The sequence below is a fragment of the Gossypium arboreum genome, chromosome 1, assembly GCF_025698485.1.
Source record: "Gossypium arboreum isolate Shixiya-1 chromosome 1, ASM2569848v2, whole genome shotgun sequence".
NCBI classification, from domain to species: domain Eukaryota; kingdom Viridiplantae; phylum Streptophyta; class Magnoliopsida; order Malvales; family Malvaceae; genus Gossypium; species Gossypium arboreum.
In genome coordinates, this window is record NC_069070.1 from 2934990 (window position 1) to 2940989 (window position 6000).

Here is a 6000-nt window from a genome sequence, read left to right on the forward strand (position 1 = left end):
GAACTTTTTTTAGTTCAAATTATTCTCTAAACTTGACAATTATTTTTATATTGAGACTTGAACTAGACAACTACTCTCACATTGAGGCCAACACTTTTTTTGGTCCAGTTCAAGTCTCATTTAAATGATAAATTAATGTATTGAAGATTGTGGTGATGCATTTTTTTAGATTTTATATAAATATATAAAAGAATAAAAATTTCAATAATAATGTTTATTATTTTATAAAAATTGAGTTTATGATAATTTTTAATTAAGTTGAGATTTAGTTGATGATAATTTTTAATTAAGTTGAGATTTAGTTGATGGGTAATATTAATTTAGTTAATTTTTAAATTATAGTAGAAACAATTTTATAATTGTTCAATATGTAACTAAACTTTTCTTATTTTGTAATTAAAATAGAGAAATAAATAAAATAAATAAAAATAATTAATATATTATGAAGGTAAATAGCTCTAAACCGAGTTTATAAGGTTTTAAAATTTGGTTAATAAATAGTTCTAAACCAAGTTTATAAGATTTTCTTCAAAATTGATGAAGATAAGTAGCTATTGTTCGTACCTACACTAAGTCAAATGGCTAAAAGTCTTGCACTAAGCAAATATAATTAAGGGTTTAAAATTGATTTATTTAAAATTCTCATTAATATAATAATATCAATATTTTTAAAATCAAATTACTGAGTCAAAACAACAATTTCATATTTATAAAATAAAGAAAAGAAAAAAAAGGAAAAAGACAATGACAACTATCACCTACTTTTCTTTTTATTATCATTTCACGTAGTTGAAGAAACCACTATTATTTTATATTTACTATTTATTTGAAAAGTTGGTCACATTACAAACTTTTGGTTTTACCTATTTTAATATTTCAAGCTTCTTTTCTCTGTTATTCCAGAGTTTCTTGGTTTTTCTCCAAATATGGCTGAATCCTTTGCATTCGAGATCGCCGGAAAAGTATTGGACAAACTAGGGAGTGCTGCCTACGAAAGAATTAGCTTGGCATGGGGTGTTCGAGAGGAGTTTGAAAAGCTTAAGCTGACCCTTGCTGCTATTAGAGCTGTGGTCCTGGATGCTGAACAACAACAGGCTCGTAACCATGAGCTCACTCATTGGCTGCAAAAGTTCAAAGATGCTTGCTATGAAATGGAAGATTTGATAGACGAGTTCGAGATCCAAGCGTTGAGGAGGCAAGTCCTGCAACGGGGAAGCATTGGAAGGAAGGTACGCCATTTCTTTTCTGGCTCTAACCCTTTGGCATGTCGCTTTAGGATGGGCTATAAGATCAAAAAGGCAAATGAGATGTTGAATGAGATTGCAGCTAACAAGGCCAAGTTTCATCTCAGTCAAAAACATGAAACTAATGTCATACATCGTGAGAGGGAAACCTAAAGAAGGTGAAGAGAATTGTCTATCATTGTTTCTTAAACTTGCCTTTAAAGAAGGTGAAGAGAAACAACATGACAATCTTGTAAGAATCGGGGAAGGAATTGTTCAAAAATGCAAAGGGGTTGCTTTGGCCGTGAAGACTTTAGGCAGCCTACTCCGTTCAACTAGGGTACAACATGATTGGGAACTTGTGAGAGAGAGTGAACTATGGAAGTTGAAACAGGAGGAAAATGACATCTTGCCTGCTCTAAAACTAAGTTATGATCATTTGCCCTGGTATTTAAAGCAATGTTTTGCCTTTTGTTCAGTTTTTCCAAAAGATTTTGAATTCTATGATTCAATTTAATGTTATGGTAGTGTTCTTCTAACATAACTTATTTATCTATTAAAGTGGTAGGTCAATTGGAAGTGGTAGGTCAATTGGAGGACGTTAATGTTGTCTTCGATCCATTTTTATATATGTTGAAGTCTTTGAGTTGTTCGATTTCCGCTGTTTGTTTTTAATTTGATTTATATCAAAGACCATTGATATAATAATTTGTTCTGTGATGTGTTTAAATATAACCATTTTTTGTTTCATTCACCATAAATAAATAAACTCAAATTTTTATGTTGACTTTACTTGAATAACTTATTTTATTTTATTTATTCATCAAGGCTTAATTGAAATAATGGTTAGAACCTTTATTTGGTACTTTGATAATACAAATTTAAATATTTTATTTTGTTAATATTAAATGATGAAAAAACTCTACTTTTTCATGTACGACATGTAACACTTTTTAAATTAATTTCTAATGTTACATACGTTGCATGTAATTTTATACATTTAATATTTAATCAATTTTATAAATATTATATTTTAATTACAGTAATTAATGTAAAATAATATTTTTATTTGAATTGTTGAATATTCAACATGTAAATATACAAATTAGTTTTACTTTATATAATTAATGCAAAATAACCTTATTCAAAACAATAGTTTTCTATATTTTATACTTAGAGTTCTCTTCAAATAATAATTTTATTTTAAAATTAACACAAAATTTTAATTAATAATTGTAAATTAAATTATAGCTTTTTTAAATATGTGATTATCGCAACCGCTATTAAATTATAAATACTTTTAAATGGATAATTATCACAACTTCTATTTTATTTCAATTTTTATTTTAAAATGTGAATTTAGTAATATGATGGAAAATAAAACGTATTCTCGTCAATCCAAATGTTTTTCAAACCCGTGCTTTTTAAGTTACATAAATGAGTTCAAAGGTTTTATATTATAACTATTAGTTAAAATATGCAATAAGTCTTTCTATTCTTTGTAAATTTAAAATTAATCTTTTTATATTTTTAGATTTCAAAATTCAAGTCAAACTGTTAATTCTTTTAAAATTATTTTATTAAATTAACTTGTTAAATTTATTTTGCATTTCAGCTACAATATCATGTCAAAAGAAACTGAGATTATGACTTGGTTAAAAACTTGAATCTAAGTACTTAATTTTTTTTTAGATCATCCAACTTCCCATACTCATTTCAGCACCTTCACAGCTCACATAATAAGCTATACCCATTATCAACATGTTGGAACTTGATGTGTACCTTTTCCGCCTGGACTTCAAGGAGGTGAACGATTGAGAATTGCTGTGCCAGTTGCGTTTCCTTTGGTTGATTTGCTTTAGTTGTAAACCAGTTTCTCCTGGTAATTTTTCGCCTGTTCTTTAGCACTGCGGTTGTGTCACCTGCTAATTTTTCAGCCCTTCTTTTGCGTATATTTCCTTCCTCAATTCTTGATTGAAACCCTGTTCAAACATTTCAAAACAACTACGTTAACGTTGAATTGATTTTAGGTTAGTTTAAATAAATAAGATAAAATGAAATTTAATTGTTACTAAAAAAATTTCCATCATATTATTACCGAATGAATCATTACAAAAGTCATAATTACATAGGATTAATTGAAATGAGTTACCACTTTCAGAGTTTTAAATCTGAGGGTTCTTTCATTGTGGGTGGTGCTGTTAAAATGCGTAACTGATTACTAAATTATAAGTAATTTAGATTTGGCTGCCTGCAGTTTTGAGCATTTGCCAAACAATATACGTTATTTGAAGCAGTTGAGATTTTTGAACCTAGCCGAAAATGGAAAAATAAAAAAGACTTCCAAATTCCATTTGCAATTTGCAGAGTTTGCAAACAGTTAACCTTGCTGGATGTAGGGGAATTGAAGAGTTACCAAAAGACATAAGCTACCTGATTAGCCTTAGAGCATTAACGGTAAGAACAAAACAGACGCGTTTGCCAGAGAATGGAATATCGTGCCGAAGTTCTATTCAGATTTTGGGTTTTTTTAAATGTGAAAATTTAGAAAAATTGTTTGAAGACATTAAAAACCTAACAGCCCTATACATCAGAAAATGCAAAAACTTGGTTTCATTGCCACAAGGTCTAAAATACCTTACTACATTACAAACTTTGATAGTTTATGGTTGTGAAAAGCTTGATCTCACTATGGAGGAGTTGGAACTTCAGAGGAAAGAAGGTGGTAGCCTTCGAAATTTGGTGATCAAAAGACTGCCAAAGCTGGAGTCACTACCCCAATGGATTCTTCTAGGATCCATCAAAACTTTGCAGTACTTGTGTATCTCAGAATTGGAGAATCTCTCCACGTTCAAACTCTTGAAATTTATAATTGTTCAAGGCTGTCGGTTTTTCCCGAAGGGATGCAACACCCATTGCACTCAAAAGATTAAGTATTGAAGGGTGTCCAAAATTAAGCAAAAATACATTGATAAAACCAGTAAAGACTAGCCTATGATTGCTTGTGTCCCTAAGAATATTGTAAAGCCATGAAGTCCTCAACAACAGATGATAAATAGATAAGGTAAGTCACCAAACACTACTCTTTTTGATACATATATCTTATTAGCTTTTTAAATGTTAATATTTCTAGATCAAATTAAGCACTAAACACTACTTTATTTCTCATTAATATAATTGAAATTTATCTACTTTAAAGCAAATAAAATTTCACTTAAAAACAACCGATGGAGTAAAAATATTTCAAAAGCAAGTTGAAGATAATGCTAAATGTCTTTTTAATTATTTCATGAGTCAGATTCAATATATTGATAATATATTTTTTATTTCACAAGTAGTCCTAAAAATTATAATGTGTCTCTTTTATTTTAAATATTTATCTTTTAATATTTTACTATGTTACTATAGGACACTTGTCAACCCCTAACCCTACTAGTAGAATTAAAAACTCCACTAATAGTCTACCAAATCTTATATTTTTTACTTCATTGGTAGTGTATATGATATTATCCAAAATGTTAATAGTTATATATTTTAAATTTAAAATTTAAAATTTAAACTCCAGTGAATGATCAGCTTTTAAAATTATAATAAAAGGTAAAAATTCTATACTAGAGGAAAAATTTTACAAAATGATTGAATTGTATACTATTATTAAAATTAAAAATAAATTCTAAGTTAAAATGATATTTGAATTCTGAAAAGGATACTCATTTTAAATATAATTAAAAAAGAAATATTTTGTAATTAACTCAATATTTTCATATTCTTCGTATAATATATATATCTACTCGACCCTAAGTAGATGAGATAAATAGAATAACAGAAGAAAAACAGACCCAAGGGTCGGAAACTTTACCTGGTGCAACATCTTGTTTGATTGGATGAATCATAATCAACGAGTCTTGCTGTGTCAAAATCCGAGACAAAAGCCTCTAGATTTGGGTTTAATAAAATGTTATTCCTTGATTTGTCTATTAGTGGAAGACAGTCAAGATTGTATCTTTGATTATTTTTACTCATTTGATCCGATCCAGCTCCAATGCTTCAGTATCATCCGCGAAGACGCAAAATAAGCTCCATTGGGTCGGTCATGTATTCGTAAATAAAAAATATGCAACGATTATGGGACAAAATCCATGAAGTTTCACCATGTTCTTGTGTTGTATTTCTGATAACATTTTTAACTCATTCCTGATACTCCTGTCAAAAGCCGAGACCTCTGCTTCTGTCCGGTGAAGTTTTTTTAAGGCAGCAATCTTTCCAGATGGTAACTTACTCTGCTTTATAAACACTACCATAACCACCAGTTCCAATACAATATCGGATGTTAAAGTCCTCTGTCGCCTGAATGATGTCTTAAAATGCAATTCTTCCATCAATGTTCAAAATAACTCATGTAAAATGGAATAGGGCCCTCTAGGGAATCATAGGATTGATCGACCTTTTCCGTAGGCATCAAGGATTTAGAAATAATGCCCCTTAGGTTGTTTTGGCTAATATCCATAACTTTGATGTAGACCGTGTTACCATATTGATGTGGTATTTCTCTTTCTATGAAATTATGACTTAGATCAATAATATTATCTGAACAAGTGAAGACTTCAAAGGAAATACTTTCATTCAAATAACTCAAACTCGAAAATATAGACAAAGATAATAGGTTCAACTATTTTAAATTGGTCGAATTACCCACAGGCCACAGCATAAGAGATAGGACCACTAATGTTCAAACAAACCATTTTCAGACTCATCAAACTATTCAAGTTTCCCCAGT